This window comes from Megalobrama amblycephala, linkage group LG18 (assembly GCF_018812025.1).
Source record: "Megalobrama amblycephala isolate DHTTF-2021 linkage group LG18, ASM1881202v1, whole genome shotgun sequence".
In the NCBI taxonomy this organism is placed as follows: domain Eukaryota; kingdom Metazoa; phylum Chordata; class Actinopteri; order Cypriniformes; family Xenocyprididae; genus Megalobrama; species Megalobrama amblycephala.
Genome location: NC_063061.1, coordinates 10,462,004 through 10,484,879, shown reverse-complemented (window position 1 = coordinate 10,484,879; position 22,876 = coordinate 10,462,004). Strand labels below are relative to the sequence as shown.

Below are 22,876 nucleotides of genomic sequence, written 5' to 3'. Positions count from 1 at the left end.
TTCACTATTTGTTTTAATATTGGAATAGTTTTAAACATGCAATAATTCAGGATTTTATGGTGAATTTTTATAGTATTAAAGTTACTAAAACTAAATATAAAATAAAAATAAATTAAAGCAAAATAGAAATATTAAACTAAAAAATAACAACTAATAAAATGACAAAGGCACTTAACAATATTACTAAAACTTAAACTAAAATGAAAATCAAAATGGAAAAATCTAAAAATAAAAGCTAAATCATAACATTAATAAATACTGTAATACTATATAAATAATAGTAATGAACCAGAATTTTTGAGTACTACCAATCCAGTGCTGTTTTACATTTATAGCTCAAGTATTTGTATTATTACAGCATTTTCTGGCAGAGTAGTTTCAGCTATGAAGCATCTGCATTGGCAAAAGGAGCCGTGTTTCATAATAAGCTCCCTTAAATAGCCTATACTGGCCCAGTCAGGAAGCCTGGCTGTACACTCAAGCATGGTGATAACTTCAGACAGCTGAGTCCAGCTTTACACTGTTGTTATGCCTGGTAAATTAGCATGCGGAGGTGGAGACCACCAAATACGGTTTAGGAAGGAAACGCTAAAAATAGACAGTCAGGCAGTAAACTCACTCAAGATCTCCAGACCAGGGATTTAATACGTGAAACATCAAACGGTAGGGAACTTTACATGTCTTGAAAGCGGGGTTTGTTCCATTTGTAAGCTTTCTGGGCTTGAGTGGGCAGCACTTGAAAGCAAATTATTTAAAACAAAGGTCATTTGTGGCTTCTTTCAGTCAAACTGTGATTTGTGATGGCAAATGGTTGAGAGGCTTCACTGGACCTTGGCAACTGTGGATTTGAAATGGAAAACTGAAATACAGTGTACTGTAATGCTCAGAGTTGGTTATCTCAAAAAGTTGGTTATTGAAAGTGTGCTGCTCACTCTTTTTTTTTTTTTTTTAAGTTGGTGGAACCAAATTTTTATTTATTTATTTATTGTCTCTTCTTTTCTGTCTTATTATGCAAGCAAATCAGCCCTGAGAGGAGAAACAATTCATTAGTAAGGCTAAAATGGCTTTAGGCCAAACTAAAGCATTACATTTGTATGCTAATACAATTACATCTTTCACTTTGATAGTAACAGTAATAAGGTATAAATACACTCACTGACTTGGGTGTAGCATTTATTTTTACCTCACATTACACATAATCAGTTCAGGTGTTACTTCAGAGTCCAAATAGGACATCAGCTCCAGTTATGCATCCATGAAATCATGTGTATAAATATAAGCTCGACATCTTTGTACGGAGCCAGACAGTCTTGGAATTGTGGCGAACCTCCTCGGGTGACTGCTTGGGATGTGCAAACAACATATATACAAACTGACTCAAGGTGGCCTCAGAAAATAGTTTTAAAAAATTGGAAGCCTTAGGCTGGTTTCAGGTGACCTTGATCAGGTGTTTTTACCTAAGACGCGTTCAAAAATAGCTAAATGGCGCTAAAGTTAAAAGAAGTTCAACTTTAAACAAACCAAAAAAGTCTCTAAGAATGGTTCATCAGATGTGTTGCGGTGTCTAAAAGCATCTATCTTAAAGATGATGAATTTAAATAAACAACATTTCCATCTTATTATACAAATGTATAAAGCACAACATGCTCATTAAAGGACCAAAGCTAAAAATATATTTTAAACATTTTTTGCAAGTGGGGTTTAGGGGGTCACAGGGTGGTCATAAAGACTGGTCCTAAGTCATGAGTTTAATCACTAAATGATTAATTATTTAATTCCACAGACAGCCATAGTTTTAACAGTCAAAATAAAATAAACCACACATATGTATATGGCTGAGGCTGGAATTTAGCAGGTTTGAAGTGAAAATTTGATAAATGTATTCTGTTTGTGAAGAGCATTCACTCAGTATTGTTATCTCATACTAGTACCAGGTTGGACTCCCTTTTGCCTTTAGAACTGCCTTAATTCTCTGTGGCATAGATTCAACAAGGTGCTGGAAACATTCCTCTGGTCCATGTTGACATGATAGCATCACGCAGTTGCTGCAGATTTGTCAGCTGTACATCCATGATGCAAATCTCCTGTTCCACCACATCCCAAAGGTGCTCTATTGAATTGAGATCTGGTGACTGTGGAGGCCATTTGAGAATAGTGAACTCATTGTCATGTTCAAGAAACCAGTTTGAGATGATTATTTTGCTTTGTGATATGGCACGTTATCCTGCTGGAAGTAGCCATCAGAAGATGGTCATCAGATGGTCATAAAGAAATGGACATGGTCAGAAACAATACTCAGGTAGGCTGTGTCATTTAAATGTTGCTCAATAATACTAAGGGGCCCAAAGTGTGCCAAGAAAATATCCCCCACACCATTACACCACCAGGACCAGCCTGAACTGTTGATAAAAGGCAGGATAGATCCATGCTTTCATGTTGTTTACACCAAATTCTGACCCTACCATCTGAATGTCGCAGCAGAAATTGAGACTCATCAGACCAGGCAACATATTTCCAGTCTTCTATTGTCCAATTTTGGTGAACCCGTGCAAATTGTAGCCTCAGTTTACTGTTCTTAGCTGACAGGAGTAGCACTGGTGTGTCTTCTGCTGCTGTAAGCCCATCTGCTTCAAGGTTTGACATATATGCGTTCAGAGATGCTCTTCTGCATACATCTGTTGTAACGTGCAGTTATTTGAGTTACTGTTGTCTTTCTTTGAGCTCGAACCAGTCTGGTCATTTTCCTCTGACCTCTGGCATCAACAAGGCATTTACACCCACAAAACTGCCACTCATTGGATATTTTTTCTTTTTCAGACCATTGTCTGTAAACCCTAGAGATGGTTGTCCATGAAAATCCCAGTAGATCAGCAGTTTCTGAAATACTCAGACCAGCCTGTACGGCACCAACAACCATGCCACATTGAAAATCACTTAAAACACCATTCTTCCCCATTTGAACTTCAGCAGATCGTCTTTTGATCTGTCCAGTTGCTGCCATGTGATTGGCTGATTAGATATTTGTGTTAACTAGCAGTTAAATAGGTGTACATAATAAAGTAGTCAGTGAGTGTGTATATAAATGTACTACCAGTCCACAGTTTGGAATAATTAAGATTCTTTTTTAAAGAAGTCTCTTATGCTCACCAAGACTGTATTTATTTAATCAACAAATCAGCATATTAGGATATAAAAATTAATTATTACAATGATTTCTGAAGGATCACGTGACACTGAAGACTGGATTAATGACAGCTTTGCCATCACAGGAATAGGTTACATTTTAAAATAGCTCTTTTAAACTGTAATAATATGTTACAATATTACTGTTGTTATTTTTTTATCAAATAAATGCAGCCTTGGTGAGCATAAGAGGATTTTGACCAGTGGTGTATATTAGAAAGGGGATTCCTCACAAGAGTTTCAAAATCCCTGAACTAGTCAACCTCACTAATTGACTAGTTGTTGGATGACTAGCCGACTAGCTGACCCATCCCTAGAATGGCTGCTAATCCTGACCCCATTCGCTGAATAAGTGTAGGTCAGACATCCCCCCCGCCCTCTCTCTCTCTCTGACTGATGAGCGTTGGCAGAGCATTAGATCTACCCCATCTAAATGAGATCCCGATAAACGTAGGAGGCTTTTTCCTGAAAAATTAGGGGCTGAGTGACAAGGAAAGGCAAGGTCAAGTGTCTGCCATCAAAAGGCCAACTCGAGAGAGTCCCTACTATTGCTGATCAGATGAGATGTGTGAGAAGCATCGGATAGGTGTGTGTCTGTATGTGTGTGTGTGAGTGTGTCAGGGAGATGTCAGCCATAAAAGCAGAGAGATAAAACACATCATTAGAGTGTGCCGGGCTGTAATGCTGTAAATATGGTGGCCACATAGGGAATTCTGACATGTTATTTGCTGCTTTAGACAAGTTGGTTAGGTGGTAATGGCCTGTGTAAGGAGGTGTGTGTTTATGAGTGTCTGCACGTATACAGAGTATGGATGTGCTGTTTGATGCGCTTTCCAGAGGTCAGTCTCCTCACTACCAATTCAATAGGATTTTTACTCCAGAGTGTTTCATATTGCAAATTAAAGTAATTACAAAAATGTCAACTCAGAATTCCTTGGATGAATACTGTATGCGCAACAAAAATAAGCATTCCCCATAGGAGCATTTTAGTTATTTCAGCACTTTACATAAATGACATGGTCTCATAAACTATATGAATCCTTATTATTTTTCAAAACAAAGTATATATCTTACTTAAAATACATATTAATATCAGTCAAAAACACCTTGTTTTTATATTAAACTGTGTAACACATGTAGTGTCACTTTGTTGTTGTTGTTGTTTTTTTAATTCAAAAATGTTTTATTTTTTATTTTAAAATACTTCCTCCTATGCAGAGACCAGTATAAGTAAGATATATGTAGCTTGATTTTGTTTGAGCATTTTGACCATTGGCTCAGCATAGCATGAGTTTGGTGGCAAGACTGATGGTCTGACCTATGACTGAAAGTATGATTGCATTCTTTGATATTTATATTGCTGTTGTTGTCATTTTGTCAGGTTTTTTTGTGGAAGTCAATGTTTCATTACATTCTGTAGAAGAAAGACAGACATGTTCAAATTACAAAGCTTGTCAGTCTTACCAACAGGAAGTAACAAGCTTTGGAATTTGAAGATTTCTGTTTTTAAATGTTAAACAAAGTCATTGTAATGAATACAATTTATACGTTTTAACCACTTGGTGGAATTGTTAGATGTTCCCTTCATCATTCGCCGTGGTAGTGCTTCAAAACATTCACAGGTATAAATATGAAGCCATTGTGCACTCAAGTGATTTTGAATTAAGATTTCATGTCGATATACATTGGTTATATACTGTTGAAACTAATCGTGGTATTCATATCACTGCCGACTCTATAAAACATTGGCAAGGAATACTAACAATACCGAGCTCTGAGAGCCCCCTAGTGGTCGGGAGCATTTCCGTTGTGTTGTGGCTTTATTCCGTTGTGTTGTGGCTTTATTTCGTTGTGTTGTGGCTTTATTCCGTTGTGTTGTGACTCGATTTCGTTGTGTTGTGGCTTTATTCCGTTGTGTTGTGAACTTATGTTTGCTTTTTTAATTTTGTTGTGTTGTGCACTACTGGGCCACAACAGAGTTATTAAAACAGAGTTATTTCAATGAAAATACATCAAATGTGAAGTTTCACACAAGGAATTGTGGGAATGTCAATTTATGTTTTTTTCACAATTTTTCTACCGTAAAATTACATTAAATGTACTGTTAGATCTATTACAGTTATTCACTGTATATAGTACTGAAAACTTTCTGTAAACCAATTAGCTGTTTTTCACCGTAGCATTTTTACAGTCTTTTACCATTAAAATCACAGTCATTTTTTTTTTTTTTTATTTTACAGTGTATCAGTGCTGGGTGAGTGGTGGATTGTCTGTGCAAAATCATTACACAAGCCCTCCAGCCATACTGGAGAGGTAGCATCAACCCCACCAGTCCAGACACTTCTGTGGGAAGACAAAAAGACTCAGACAGCCCTTTGATTTTTCTCTCCTGGATAACATTCTTTGAATGGTGCCCACAGTCATGTTTGCCTTTTTTTTTCTAAATTATTTTCTTTTACTTTTAGTTAAAATCTTAGCTAAAAGGGCACTGCCTAAAACCTACAAGAGTAATGCTGATACCAGTGCTTACCATATAAACAAATTCATTTATTTAGACTTACTTAAAAATACATGCTGTGTTCCTGCACAGTAACAAAATTATTTAAAATTCTGAACATGTCCAGCTGAAAGCAGGAGTTTATTCACTGTGGTAAAGTAAATAAACTGTGGATGTATTGATGTACAACATGCACATGGATAAAATAATTACTGTAAGCTGCTGCAAAACACTTATAGTATGGCATGGATTAAGGCACAGAGAACAACTGCAATGTGATTTATTGTGGTTGTATTTATATGACTGCTCTTCAGAGCATAAATCCTACTGAGATTACTAACATTTATTTGTTTAGGCAGAAAACTTTGCGCCCTTCACTGCATTTCATGAGGGACTTTTCATAATTTGCCAGTGAGACGTGTGTTTTTGTCAGTGAATAGTTGACATTATGCCTTTGAAGACAGAACCACAGCATGCCCACATTCATGAAGTTTGGAATGTAAGACAGATCACAATAATCATAATGTTGAAAACATTTGTATTGCAATGTTGCAAGTAGTCTGTAATTGCTACAACTGTTCGATCAATATAAAACATCAACTGCAAATGATTTCAAACAAACAGTAATTGCTCTCTGTATGTTTCTTGGGTTGTCAGGTACAAAACATTTATTTCAATAACATATTACTGCACTCTAAAAAATGCTGGGTTAAAAACAACCCAATTTGTGTTATTTGTCAACCCAACGCAGGGTCAAAATTGGACAAACTCAGCGTTGGGTTGTTTTTACCCAGCTGGTTGGGTTAAATGTTTGACCCAACATGCTGGGTTGTTTTTATCAAACTCAACTATTGATTAAAAATGACTATATTGCTGGCTTAAAAATGAACCCAAAATATGTTGAAAATTAAAATCACGCAGAATTACTAGAGTAACAACACAGGCAACAGAAATAATCAAAAGGCGATCATTTATTAATAAGCAAGAACACCTAGGAATGCACAAAAATATAGGCAAGAGTTTAAAACGTGTACATGTGTATGTGAGTGAAAAAGTGCAGAAAAGAATGACAACTCAATTATACAGCTTATACAGGTAAACAAAATTGCTTTTTAAAAGTTAAAAATATTTAATAAATTACGTTTGAAAACAAATTTCAATTCAATTCACATTTATTTGTATAGCACTTTACATATCATATTACATATCATGTCACGATACATATCATTTCAAAGCAGCTTTACAGAGAATGCATGTCAACATCACAATTTAAAGAATGCAGTTAGCAAATAATGTAATAATTTAGGCAATTAATTTACAATCACTGTTAGCAGTTTAACTTAAGGTAGAAGCAATGAAATCTTAAAAAAAAATGAATTACATTAACAATAATTAGGATATAGAAATTGGGCAATGACCATTTTTGCACAGGGAAATTTGACCATATTTTGCTTATTTTTTCTCATGGCAACAAACAGACTAAAAGCACTATGTCCAAAACCCAAAGTTCCCTTTCCTCTTCACTTCGATTAGTTTTCTTCTATTTTCCACATATATTCCTGTCATAAGCGCAGTGGTTTGTTGCCAAAATCTGAGCCGGTGAAGGGTTGCTGTTCGGCAGGGGGGCTGCGAACCTCAGACAGCTGCTCCGCGTCTCTCATAACCGAATATCGTGACAGGCTCCTTATAACCTACACATAAACAAACGGCACGGTGTGTATTGTTTCAACTGTCAGTAAGATTGACCAGCCTCTAACCCAACAACTAGGTAACACAAAAACTACCCAACCATGGAAAAAATAACCAGACAAAATTATATCATTATATCTAGCCAAGTTTCATACATGGCCCTGCATTCCATTCGGAAGGGCTCATCCCTATGCCCTAATTCCTTCAAAGGGTTTACCCTCCAGAGTGAGAGCTTCGAAGGGATGAAGGGTGTAGGGGTCAAAAAAACTTTTTTTTTTTGGAACGCACTTCAGCATCATCTTAACGAGACAATCAAGGAGGCGCCTTCGTCTTTTTTTTCCCCTGGTGTACGTATGAATACGCATTAATTTACTGTAATAACATTATAAGCTACTACCGATCTTTTACTTTAAATATAATGTATATTGTGTCTATGTATTTGAAACATTTGAATGGACTGATAAAGGGAGATGTAAAGTATTTTTGTTGAAGTACAATGTCATTTTGACCATAATAATCTTACTCGTATAAATACTGCAGTAGTATAGAAAAAATACTATATATGAATTTATAGGTAAAATCGAATTCCTAACCTCCTGTACCTATTCTGTGATGTCAAACAACTTCCCTGTGCAAAGGATCATGGGGGCCCGAATTGTCCATCAGTTGTACCCTTCGGAATCCTTCATTCCGGAGGGCCCTTTAAAGTGGCCAGTTTTGAGCACTTCGGTTTGGAACGACCCTTCAATATGGCAGCCATGATTGTTTTCACTCTGAAGTGCCAAATGCAAACGTTGCTAAGACCGGAAGAGTTTGAGCGGAAGTAATCATGCACACGCTCGCATCGTCAAAGCTCACAGGCGCCATCCTTGTGCACCTAGCCCATTCAAACAGATTTGTATTATAGATTATAGGTTATGCTGAATGATAATTAGGTTTATCATTTTTTGGGTAACATTCCACTGGAGACCTTAATTTGGAACAATTTACCCCAAGGGTCTACTTATGTTTTGAGCTACAAATGTAAATAAATAACCATGTCCATATATCTACTGGTAACAAATACATAAAAAAAATAGATGGAATAAATCTTACAAACATTGATTTTCAGACTTAAGTCAAGATTAATAAGATGTGCAGATGAGATTTACAGTAGTCATATCTATGGACGAGAGAGAAAAAAAACTTATAGAAACCCTATATTCAACTACAGTAATTATTATGGAGTATTTCTATATCTTGAAATCAGATTTGGAAAGTTAATTTTGCTTTTGGGTTTTTTTTGTGTGTTTGCACATTGAATGAGTTTAAGAACAAGATATTTATTTCTGTCAGCTTGTTCCCAAAGGTCTCTCTACTGGCCACTGATGACCAGTCCTGTTTTTAATTACTTCTGACTACTGCTCTGACTCACCTGCGCCTCCTGATCTCTGAGCTATCAACACCAGATCCTCTAACACTTACAGCTCTGAGCTCACTTCACACCATCAGCAAACACTCATTTGAGTGCACCACAAGCACACAAGTGTACATAAAAGAAGGAAGCAGGAATGTATGATTTTCTTTCTTCTGTGAAACACAAAAAGAGACATTTAGAAGCATCGCTTGATTTATATAGTCAACGTTGTTTTGTTCTACACCAGTTTGTTTCCATTTAATCACATATATGTAAATGATCAAATTAACATAGTGTTCCCTAATACTCTCTTCTTATACTCAAACTCTCTCTCTGATTCAAGATGGTCTAGGAAGATCTTTTTGACTCCTCTTTGCCAAGTACACATCAATGGGTGCTATACCGGTAGACACGATTAACCAGTAGAAATTTATCCACTGGTAGAGATTTTGGATTTTTGTCTCTAACTCTGTTACACGCTCACATTGCCGTGTTATAAGTGCATCATTTGCATGCATTTTTAAGCAATGCTTTTTAAAAATGAGTGAATTTAAACCGTTGATATAAGCAGCGAAAGAGAACTCATTTCAATATATGCGTGCGCTGTCTGAGATATGAGTGCACTGTCTGAGAGATTGTTTCTGAGCATGATGGTTACTTTTTGCAGCCTTATTGGGCTTGAACAGTCAAATACACACACTTGTGTGTCAAAATGCCCATCATTGTGAGTATTCTTCCTCATAAACATAGTCATTTATGTCTTAGAAAGCACGTGTAATAGTAATATTAATATTAAATCAGTGCATTTGGTCTTAAAGGGATAGTTCACCCAAAAATGAAAATTCTGTCATCATTTACTCACCCTCAAGTTGTTCCAAACCTGTAGACATTTCTTTGTTCTGCTGTACACAAAGCATGTACACTGTACACTTTACTAACTACTATGGTAGTCAATGTGGGGCGAGATCTGCTTGGTTACAAACATTCTTCCAAATATCTTCCTTTGTGTACAGCAGAACAAAATAAAAAAATATATATATACAGGTTTATACAGAACAACTTGAGGGTGAGTAAATGATGCCAAAACTTTTGGGTGAACTATCCCTTTAAAGTGACAGCAGTCTAACAAACCTGCTGTCGCTTGTGTTATAATCAAACAACAAAAGACAAAGAGAAAATCACTAACTGCTTCTGACGGAATCACTTTTGTAACTTTAATAATAATAAATTTGTACTTAATTGTAGTTTGCTGTCTTATTGCTTGTAATTAGTTTCTTTGTTCTTATTTTATCACTGACTGTTTACTTGTCTTCAATAAGCTTAAGAGGTTTATATATATATATATATATTTTTTTTTTTTTATATTGAAACTGGTAATGAGAATTATGAAATTTCAACGGTATCAAAAATTGACATCATACAAACCTTATTTAAAGCAAATATAACTATATTGTGATATATATATATATATATATATATATATATATATATATATATATATATATATATATATATATATCATTATTGTGAAATAAAATGACTTATATCATTAAATAAGATTTTAGTCATATTGCCCACCCCTTGTTTGGATGGAGCTGCCAGAACTGCATCAGGAATATACACAATAACAAACTCATCTCCACCCCAAAAAAGCGGCTGAAGCGGGAATTAGTTTTTTTCTTTCTTATTTCCTGTTTTGCCCCTGCTTTCGGCTGCGATTATGTCATGTTATGGCCACTCAGTGATTGGTATTCAGCTGAACTGAATTCATAAAAAACTTTTTTTTACAGAAATGGCTTCAGAATACTAAAGTTAAGCGAAGTTATTTCATGGCTGAGATACATTCAGGTGGGCTGCTTATTGCTGCTGTCAATCATTATAGTCTCTGTACTGTGCAGCTGTTATAGTTTCTAGCTTTACATATTATAAATATTTATAACATATACAATTCAATGGCTATACCAACTTATAATTGCTTACAAAAATAAACTATGTACATTAATGTTCTAAAAATGATAAAACATTGACATTTTGCACATTTGTCTTACAAAATATAGTTTATATATATATATATATATATATATATATATATATATATATATATATATATATATATATATATATATATATATATATAAAATCTAAATTCTGATTCTGCATGTTTAAAAATGTAATTAAATATTACAATAAATAAACATACTTTATCCTTTTATCCTTTGCCATATGCTTTTTTCAATTCATTTGCCAGTTAAAAAAAAAAAAAAAAAAGTCACTAGACAGTTGGGACACATAGTTGCAGCCAATAAAATTTTAACAGAATTTTAAGACCCTTGCAAAATTCTTAAAATTCAATTGAAAGTTAATTAATTGCTCCCACGTGCAAACTGTTCACTCAAGCATTTTGCGAAAGAACAAAGGAAAGCTGGTGGCAAATGGATTAAGCAAATCAGTTGGCCAATTATTTTTGCATTTAAAAATGTAATAAATAAATAAATAAATAAAAAGTTACTTCTATCTTTTTTTTATTGCATTACACTTTTTAAAACACAAATTAAACATGTCTGTTTGTCAATTTAAAAAGTTCTATTTTTATTTTTATTTTTTATTGATTCCCTCACACTATTACTAAATGATATTCCTAGTCCTCCATAATGCCTAAGTACACTCCATACCCTTGGTAAAATCACTGTAACACACTGCCTCATGTCTTATTTCTTTAATAAGGAAATGGAGCAGTCTTGCATCATCTTTATGCCACTACAAATGCATTTTAAATCCCTAAAAATCGTGTTGCAGCCCATTATGACTGAGAGAGTCTTTGACAGTGCATTTATTGTTGGTTTAAGCTTTCATACGGATCCCTAGCACTTCAAATCAAGCCTATTGTGAGACTGTTAATTTCACAACTATTGAAACTGACCTCATAATTCTTTAATAAGCAGAAACCTACTGGGCAGATAAAAATTAACAAAAGTACAGTATTATTTAATTTGAAGGTACAGTCTATATCTGACTCTCACCTCAAAATCCATTCCAAATAGCACTCATCAGCCTGAGGAAAACTGGCATCGAGTTTCATAATTTCATTCATATATTCCATAGTTTGTATCAATAAATAAAACTCCCACACGTGAACAAATTTGATGAGGAAACTGAGGCAGTGGCCACACCTGCCTCAAACTCAAACCCTGTAATAAATGAAAGTTCTTTTGTCTCAGTTAGATTTCAGGAGATGCAACAAGGTTGAGGTGATTTATTGTTCTGTGCTTTAGTGGCAAGACCTGAGGGTGGGCTGGAGCCAAGAATTACGGGTGAAATTTAATTGAGTTGGATGAGACGTTAAGGTAGCTCACTCTACGGGCCTGACGTATTGCCTCCTTGCTTAGAATTCACAATTAAAACAGAACATCTGCACCTTGCATACTGCAGCAGAGAACCATTCAAGTCTGCTTGTGGTGTCCTTTGTTTACAAAGTGGAAGAAATTGTGTGAATCCATGTCATTTATGGAAACTGCTGAGACCGGGTCAACATGCAACTGTATTCACAGGGGTCTGAAAAACTGATCCTTATTCAGCACTTTAAAGCTAACAAAGATGAATCACTAGTTTCCCCACACAAACACATTGTGACAGTATTAATGCAAAGCAATAATCAGTTACCGCATATTTTTTTCAAGCTGCAATGCATGCTGGGAACTGGCATGACATTGTTGAAAGTAAAAATGTTTGTTCAGATAAGAAAATTTGTATAGTTGGGACAACATTTCCAAAACAAACTTTTGGACAAATACTTGAAAATCTAAGTTAGGTCAACAGAACTTTTGTTAGCAACATGTTTAGCGCATTCTTGTTTAGTTCACTCAAGATAATAAACTGACTCCAAATAATCTTTGTTCAATCTAGTTTTACATTTGTTAGATAATCCTGCTGATTTTGGGCCGATTTCTCCCCTTCAGCAGGTAATCCAATTATCTTGATGGCTCTGCAGATTATTTTATCAGATTTTCCTGTAGTTTGAGTTGTATTAAGAGTGACTGAATCTGCTCGGAAGAACGTCGGAGCCACTCTGATCGCGAAATCGTAAATATTCAACATGTTGATCAGAAATCCTGATGCGTGTGGGGAACCGAAAAAAAAAAAAATTTAAATAAAAAAAAAAAAACGAAAAAATATCCAATCAGAAAGCGAGTTGACAGAAGATGGAAACATAGCAAATGTTGTCATGGCGCAGAACAAAGTAAAGACCATGTTCCTGCCATCTCCACGACTTCACCCAAACCCTTTTGAATTTTCTGTCAAAATCATTCCAAACACTATCATCGCAATTTCTTCCTGCCTATTGTCCATCATGTTTATTCTGAAGTCTCGAGAGATTTTGTGAGATTTCCCATGTTCACAGTCAGGACTGTGGTTGAAAATCTGTTTGTGTGTGGTGTGCTGTCTTTGTCACATCACAGCACACCACACACTATAGGAGCAAAACGGTTAAATCTAGGATTTTTTGTCCTCACGTTCGTGGTCTCTTGCATTTTGAAAATCTCATAAGATTTTAAAAATCTTTTAGTGTGTACCCAGCATAATCAAGGAAACAAACTAGGGACAAATCAGGACTAAACTGAACCACCAGAAACAAACACATGGGAACAAAAAGACAACTAAACTAAACCCGACAGTTAGCCTATATACTCAAGATATGTTGTTGTAGTTGCATCATTTGACTGTTCCCTAGACTAGATGATCAGGAGTTCCTTACTAAAGGGAACTTCAACAGTAATGTCCAGTTTTAATAAGTACTCCAGAGCCATTTACCTGTCTGTGTCTGCACAGCTCAATCATATGCACAGTCCCACACACTCTTAGAACAGATGTGTTAAAAACAACACAACCGGTGTTAACACACCTGTGTGTCTAGTTAAGGACAACACATTTTGAATTACTTTTAACTCAACCATGTGTTATTCTTGCTCACACTAATGTCACAATTCAATTATGTACACAAAATGACACAAAAAAATGTGTTATTAATTTACACATGTTTTTTGATAGTGCAAGTGTGTGTGTGTGTGTCTGGCACCAGCTCCCTGTGAATTCTGCTGAGTATGAGTGTGTGTATAAGAGAGAGAGAAAGAGTGACATATACTTACTCCTTAGAGACAGATTGATTCACAGATCTTGCTTTGGTGTTTCTTGTGGTGCCAGGGTCAGAAGTGGCTGCTAGGCAACAGCGATGCCCCTGCCCCACAGAAGTTGTCTTGAGCAAACCCCAGCAGCCAACCACTGATGGCCCTGTTTATGTCACCATGTATATTTTTATATTGATTTAAAAGTCATGCAGTAATTATGTGTCACAAATATTTGATGTATACCTGCAATACTTCAGAACTATACATAATCACTACAATCAAACACATTAAGAAGATAAAACATTAAGAATATAACATATAAAATATAACATACAAGACATACCATTAAAGGCACACTATGTAAGATTTTTAGATTAAAATATCCAAAAACCACTAGAACAGTGTTATATGTTTTGTTGACTTGTGTTCTTACATTATCCCAGATGTTTCCAGATGTTTATTTTTAGTAACAGTAATACAGCATTTTCTCCAACATACAATAAGTTTTAAAATTAATTGCATGCCATTTATCAACACAAGCCATCCAGCATTTATTAATATGATATTCTAATATCGATCTAGCTTACTGCAGTGTGCAACAAGTCTCATAGCAGCCACCGAGCGAACGCTCAGAGTAACATTATAACATCACTTTCAACACACTCAAATGTATCCAATATGATAAAACAGTGCTGCGTTACCCACATACACTTGACCAGAAGAAGCGGAAGCGGTGATTGTGGCATAATAAAAATGTTAATAATCTCACCCATGAACATGATTTCTGCCCAAGTCCTGTCCCGATTCTTTTCCACCGGCTGTGAGGTGAAGACGACATCTCCCAAGATCCATGCTTAATCTTGGTGTCATCAAGCTATGCCTTTGTTTTGTATAGGCGACCTCTAGCGGCGAAAATTTACATAGTGTGCTTTTAAGAGGCATTGAATAATACAAACCCGATTCCAAAAAAGTTGGGACACTGTACATATTGTGAATAAAAACAATGAATGCAATGATGTGGAAGTTTCAAATTTCAATATTTTATTCAGAATACAACATGGATGACTTATCAAACTTTTAAACTGAGAAAATGTATAATTTTAAGGGAAAAATAAGTTGATTTTAATGATTTTTTTGATGGCATCAACACATCTCAAAAAAGTTGGGACAAGACCATGTTTACCACTGTGTGGCATCCCCTCTTCTTTTTATAGCAGTCTGCAAACGTCTGGGGACTGAGGAGACAAGTTGCTCAAGTTTAGAAATAGGAATGTTACAGGCTTCTAGTTGCTCAACTGTCTTAGGTCTTCTTTTTCAGATCTTCCTCTTTATGATGCGCCAAATGTTTTCTATGGGTGAAAGATCTGGACTGCAGGCTGGCCATTTCAGTACCCGGATCCTTCTTCTACACAGCCATGATGTTGTAATTAATGCAGTATGTGGTCTGGCATTGTCATGTTGGAAAATGCAAGGTCTTCCCTGAAAGAGACGACGTCTGGATGGGAGCATATATTGTTCTAGAACTTGGATATACCTTTCAGCATTGATGGTGCCTTTCCAGATGTGTAAGCTGCCCATGCCACACGCACTCATGCAACCCCATACCATCAGAGATGCAGGCTTCTGAACTGAGCGCTGATAACAACTTGGGTTGTCCTTGTCCTCTCTAGTCCGGATGACATGGCGTCCCAGTTTTCCAAAAAAGAACTTCAAATTTTGATTCGTCTGACCACAGAACAGTTTTCCACTTTGCCACAGTCCATTTTAAATGAGCCTTGGCCCAGAGAAAACACCTGCACTTCTGGATCATGTTTAGATATGGCTTCTTTTTTGACCTATAGAGTTTTAGCCGGCAACGGCGAATGGCACGGTGGATTGTGTTCACCGACAATGTTTTCTGGAAGCATTCCTGAGCCCATGTTGTGATTTCCATTACAGTAGCATCCCTGTATGTGATGCAGTGCCGTCTAAGGGCCCGAAAATCACGGGCATCCAGTATGGTTTTCCGGCCTTGACCCTTACGCACAGAGATTGTTCCAGATTCTCTGAATCTTTGGATGATATTATGCACTGTAGATGATGATAACTTCAAACTCTTTGCAATTTTTCTCTGAGAAACTCCTTTCTGATATTGCTCCACTATTTTTCGCCGCAGCATTGGGGGAATTGGTGATCCTCTACCCATTTTGACTTCTGAGAGACACTGCCACTCTGAGAGGCTCTTTTTATACCCAATCATGTTGCCAATTGACCTAATAAGTTGCAAATTGTTCCTCCAGCTGTTCCTTATATGTACATTTAACTTTTCCGGCCTCTTATTGCTACCTGTCCCAACTTTTTTGGAATGTGTAGCTCTCATGAAATCCAAAATGAGCCAATATTTGGCATGACATTTCAAAATGTCTCACTTTCAACATCTGATATGTTATCTATATTCTATTGTGAATAAAATATAAGTTTATGAGATTTGTAAATGATTGCATTCCTTTTTTATTCACAATTTTTACAGTGTCCCAACTTTTTTGGAATGGGGTTTGTATAAATCCATACATTGACAAAACAAACAAAAATAAATATCACATAAATCAAAGAAAAATTACTGCTTTGATGGAACAATAATGGAGTATTACTGTTTGAAGTACACACATAATATACAGTATATTTAGATATAATAATCAGCTCTCAAATAAAAAAATGTAAATCGCACTTAAGGCAGGTTTTGCTTTAATTTCTGAATCTAATTATAAAATTATTTTTCAATTATTTTTCTACTCCAAATTATTATGATTATTTTTTTAAAATATAATCATTTACACAGTTACTGTCATAATCTGTTTTCATGACAAATTTATTAAATTATTTAGACATTAATGAATACATAAGCTAATATAATGCAAATATTTAGTGAAATGCTCCCCTCTAGAGTTCATTTCTCTAGTGAACTAATGCTGAGTACACACTAAAAGATTTTTGAAAACTTATAAGATTTTCAAAATGTGAGAGACTACAAACAAGAGGACAAAAAAAAAAAAAAAATCCTAGATTTAACTGTTTTGCTCCTATGGTGTGCTGTGATGTGACAAAGACAGCACACCACACACAAACAGACTTTCAACCAGAGTCCCGACTGTGAAGATGGGAAATCTTGCAAAATCTCTCAAGACTTCAGAATAAACATGATAGACGATAGGCAGGAAGAAATTGCGTAGATAGTGTTTGGAATGATTTTGGTATGTTTTACAGGACACGTTGTATAAACACTCATGCTGTTGCCACAAATCGACAAGTTGATCTCTGCTGTCCAAATCCATTTAACTTTGTGCTGCACCATAACTGTGTTTGTTATGCTTCTGTCTTCTGTCAGCTCGCTTTCTGATTGGATATTGTTTTGTTTCATGTCATAATCAACAGAGAGTGCGCTCGTTTGTCCTCGGGGTTCCCCCCACACATCAGGATTTCTGATTCATGATCGGGGCACCTCCGATGTTCTTCTGAGCAGATTCAGGCTACATCCACATGAAGTCAGAGCTTTCCCTATCCAATCTTTTTTTTTTTCCTCGTCTCAAGAAATATCTGCGTACACACAAAACCACTGAAACGACTCGAAACGGTGTAGTATACATGCCAGATCAGTATGTGGTGCTGTAATTCTGCAATAGAGAAACACTAAAAACGAATAAGACTTGGAGCATGCGCATAAACCTTGCACACTGTACACAAACTTTAGAAAGTAAGCTTTATTTTAATAAAGCTTCAGCCTCTGTAGCTTCTGCAGCATGAACACAAGCATGTAGTCTGCTATTGTTGTTGTTTTGTGCTGTTAGCTGTGTCTGAATAGGGTCGACACGTGGGGTGATGACATCATCGTTTCACAAAATATACAGATTGGCTGTACACACGAAAACGCAAGGGCGTCATTTTCAGATTTATTCAGTTCACTTTCAAATAAAATTTTCCTGATAATTTACTCATCCCCATGTCATCCAAGATGTTCATGTCTTTCTTTCTTCGGTCGAAAAGAAATTAGGTTTTTGATGAAAACATTCCAGGATTATTCTCCTTGTAATGGACTTCAATGGCCTCCAAATGGTTGAAGTTCAAAATTACAGTTCCAGTGCAGCTTCAAAGGGCTTTAAACAATATCAGACAAGGAATAAGGGTCTTATCTAGCGAAACAATCGGTCATTTTCGAAAAACTGTATATGCTTTTTATAATCAAATGATCGCCTTACGAGTGCTTCCGCCAAAACCGCACTTTCGCATTCTTCAAAAAGCTTATGCTGTATGTCCTATGCCTTCCCTATTCTACTTACGGAAAAAATAGAACTGGCGCTGCGTTCGTTCCATTTGATAAAACCCTTATTCCTCGTCTGGTATCATTTAAAGACCTTTGAAGCTGCATTTAAGACTCGTAACAATGTAACCTGCAGAAAGAATCACTGAAAAATCCCCACCACTGATCTAGTCTGATCTAGAGAGACTTTCAGACTGATGGCAGAAACTGAAGTGTTTCTCATTTTGTGTGCCATATGCATCAGCCAACAGTCCTTGGACGTAACATCTAAGGCTGAGACTACTACTGATCTAACACTATAACAGAAGCAGAGTCATACATATAGGGTACGAGGGGGCTAAAGGCACACCTTAAGAAAAAATGTGTTTTTCACTACTTTCAAAGTGTATGATTGCCGGAAAAATATTTCAATCATAACAACTCTCAGAGTGGATTAAATTCAACCAGCATTTATTGGCATGGGGTATGAAGTATACATGGCTTGATTTTGGCCATCTGCTTTTCGAGATCTGCTATGCTGTTGCTGCTGCTGTTACTGTTGCTGCTGAGCAAATACAAATTTTTCAGCTTATTCAAATAAAACAACAAAGAAAAGGCTGCTGCAAGAATGGTAGAACCCCGTAGCAGATCTCTACAGGTGGCGCTAGGGAGGATGAGGGATAACAGCGCTTCACATTGCGCAGCTTGTCGATCGCAGGAATTACTTCTGATTGGCTGGTGCCACGGCATAGAAAAAACCTTTGCATATATGTTTGTACTGAACATTGATGGAGCAACAGATTTTGTGTGAAAATAAATCATAAATGTGGTTAATTTTGTTTAAAGCTGTGGTGAAAATCAAGTTTTTAATGTTGTTTATATGTCTATGTAATGTTTTTAATATGCTTTAAGACAAACCATGTGTAAATTCATAAGTCAGCACCATTGCTGAGTATTTTATGTTTGAAACTGCAGTAAACCAAAAACCAGTGGTTTGAAATCGGTGGTGTTTGTGACATCACAGACTACCTTGTAACCAATCACAACAACGTGCCGGCAGGCTTTAGCATATCATTAACTGTGACTGCTCTGAAGCAGGAAAGTCTCAAGAGGAGCTAGGTTATCCCGGTAAATTTTCTGTTGATATGAAAAATTGTGTAGATTTATGATGTTATTATGAACTATATGCCTTTCTCCACTGACGTTCTGAGTTGTTCAAAGTGTTTCTAAGGATATTGTTAGAAGGCTGTCTGACTCTGTCCGAGATGAAGAACAGGAACGGTGTGTGTAACATTAGCAACACATTATTAGCTGTTTGACAACGTAATCAAGCAAAAGGCTAATCATATTAATTCATATTAATTAATGACACATGGGGTAAAAGGCTCCCCAGCATGGGGTAAAAGGAGCACAGTATTCATACAAATACTTTAGCTAAAATAATATGTTTTTAATAACGTCTATAGGTTAATAATTGTTGAAAAGAATCACTTTAGCAAAGTTTGTACTATTTTCTGTTTATTTTGATAAATAAAAGAATTCATTTTTTTTTTTTGTTAAATAAATATACTGTCATTAAAATAGGCCTATGTTAATATAAAAAATATTTTAAAAATACAGAAACAAAATTACTTTAAAAAGTAAAGATTCTGGAAGCATTGAAAGATCCCATAATATTTCATATAGATTTGCAGTAATAACAATAAATATTTTATTAAGATATGATAAATATAATATTTTTTAAATATGATTGTTTCATTAAATATGGGTACCCAGTTTGATATATGACATTTGCCATCTGAATGTCATGTCAACAAATGGAAAAGTCAGCCACCTGATGATTTATTATCATTATTGTGTCTTTTGCCCCAATATCAGGGGCGCTTTTTACCCCAAATACAACATTTTTATATATTCTTCCGTTATTGAAAAACTGTTGCTTGAATAACATTGATCAAAAATTAAAATCATTAAGAAGACCTTTGTCTGAAAATAGAAACATTAATTTAACCGAACATTTTAAAAAACATCAAATATTAGATCAAACTACATCAGAACCAACTTTGCGTTGCTGCCCGTCAAAGATCAGACAAATTTGCACATGCATTTTAAAAAGCAGATTTTTAGGAAAGTACTGCGGCACGTTTTTGTGCCACCTAGTGGTTTAGAGGAAAATAAAATCAAAGCGCCTTTTGCCCCGCGGCACCTTTAGCCCCTTTGTACCCTATATTGAAAGTCTCAGTGCTGTTGGTCTTATTTAAGCACTCTTGGAATGCTGATCGACCTATCAGATTTGAAGGCCGTAACAAACTGTTGTCTAAATATATAAATAGTACATTGACTGCTAGAAATGTCACTGGATTGACTTTTTGGTCTAATCTCCAAGGAAGCTATGGTGATATTGGTTTAGTTTTTTTAATACTTGCATGTAAAATAAGTGACTTACTCCTGTTCAAACAACAAAAGGGAAGTGTTCTTTCAGACATCCATCCATCCATCCATCATAAAAGATATCCACACAGCTCCAGGGGATTAATATAGGCCTTCTGAAGCATTTGTAAGAAAAATATCAATATTTAAAACTTTATAAACTAAAATAACTAGCTTCCATCATATGACTGTACACATACTGCGCAAGTCGACTTACGGCAAAAGAGTAACCCCTGATGCGATGTATGACGTAAGGATGTAGGAGTAGCATAAGCATAGATGCCTCTCACGGTTCAAACAAATAGAGCTGTGAAACAAACTCAAGCCCCCTGGAGCCGTGTGGATATCTTTTATGATGGATGGATGCACTTTTTTGCACTTCAAAATCAGGAGCACCATTCACTACCATAATAAAGCTTGGAAGTCAGGATATTTTTTAACATAACTTAGATTGTGTTTGTCTGAAAGAAGATAGTCATATACACCTAGGATGGCTTGAGAGTGAGTAAATCATGGGGTAATTTTCATTTTTGGGTAAACTATCCCTTTAACATAAAGTTGTTTCAAGGGGGCTATTTCTATAAATGTACCCTCTGAGCCACTTTGAATAAAAGCATCTGCTACATCTCCCCAATGCAAAGGAATTATTGAATTATTCAGAATTCCATTTCTTATATAAAGTCTGCAGATATACCCTCTAAATCAAACACTTTCTGATCCAAAGCCTGAGTTTTAAAGCCCGACTGTGCATAGATTATTTCAAATGAGAGATGTTTGTAGAATTGTTAAGTCTTATGAAATTGATAAAACCTGCATGAAATCATGACATCAAATATTCTGTTTAGTAGCACAAATTACATTTAAATTGGCTTCTTGACTTGTTACATAGTCGTTATTGACTGAATTTCAGAGATAATTCTATCAGATCATGTAAACATAGCTGAATGTGATCATTTACATATTAGGCACATAATGTAATCTCACAGACTTTGAGAGCTTAAATAATTCAATCTTTGCTTAGAAACAGGGCACAGAAGTGCCAAACCAGATGAAATCTTTTCATCCTTCCTATCATGTATTTGAATAATAATCATCAAGTCAGTGTTGATCTTCAGTAAATGAACATCGATATTTGCTGTTTTTGAGCTGTGTTGATGGAGAGTTGATGTAAGTGAATGTCCATAGAGCTGAGATGATGCAGTTGAGAAATGAAAGTGTGCTTATCTCCATTGTCAGATTCATGCTGCATACAGTTAACAAAACGGTCTACAAACTTCATGTGAGTGTGTGTTAGCCTTTGGAAAACACCCAGTTTGTTTCATGGCAGTGCAATTTTTGTCTCTACTTTTTTTCAGTCAGATTTGTGTTGATGTATCATGTTTTATTTTTATTTATTTATTTGCATTTCTGAGACTGCGTGTAACTAGTTAAAATAATAATAATAATAATAATAAATCTCAAGACCCTGCATTTTCTTTCATTGATTTGGACACAGTTCTAGGTCTTAATCTGAGCCAATTGAGATCATGTGCACGTGTCAGAAAGCAAATCACAAGACTGTCCCAGATCAAAACAATTCTCAAAAGCTTAGTGCCCTTAACACACACTAAATCCACACATCTCTAATACAGTTTTGGCTCAGTATTTGAGGTTAAGCTTATCCTATCATTCATCATGTTCACAAACTCACAAGTTGCTTTCAATCAAGTTTTATCCTCTGCAAAGCGCTCCTTCCCTTTCCTTTCCCTATATATAGATAAAACGTTATCAAAATGATTCCAGTTCGCATTGATCCACAGAAACGACAAATAATTCTGTATTATGCAGGCCAGGCAAGTAATTTGTCGATGTCACTTTGCAAAGAAGAACTAAGCGTCTGCACACATACACATTCAAAGCACATACCTATAGACTAAACATGTAAATGAACGGCAAAAACGCATTAAAAGTCTTCTGTTTCCTGTTTCCAAAAAGGTGTAAGGTTTAAGCGACCCCTAAGTTAATAATTAACAATTTTTACAATGGAAGCAATTCAATCAAAAACTTACTTTAGCGTGATTATGGCCCGGTTTCACAGACAGGGTTTAGACTAAGCCAGGATTAGGCCTTAGTTCAATTAGGACATTTAAGTAGCTTTTATATACATACCCTAGAAAAAAAACATTACTGGTGTGCATCTTAAGACATAACAATGCCACTGACATATTTTAAGATGTGTCAGTACAAGTTTCTTTCAGATAAAACAGCTCAAACATGCATATTAGTCTAGGACTAGGCTTAAGCCT

General features: G+C 35.7%; 1 protein-coding gene across 1 annotated transcript in view; it reads left to right on the top strand.

Moving 5' to 3' along the window:
- Positions 1–549: 549 nt before the first annotated feature.
- The window catches only part of sgcd (sarcoglycan, delta (dystrophin-associated glycoprotein)), a 258,141-nt gene continuing 235,814 nt past the window's right edge, over positions 550–22,876 (top strand). Inside the window, exon 1 of the mRNA XM_048165456.1 lies at positions 550–663. The gene's annotated coding sequence lies outside the window, so the exon portion shown is untranslated. The remainder of the gene's footprint in view (positions 664–22,876) is intronic.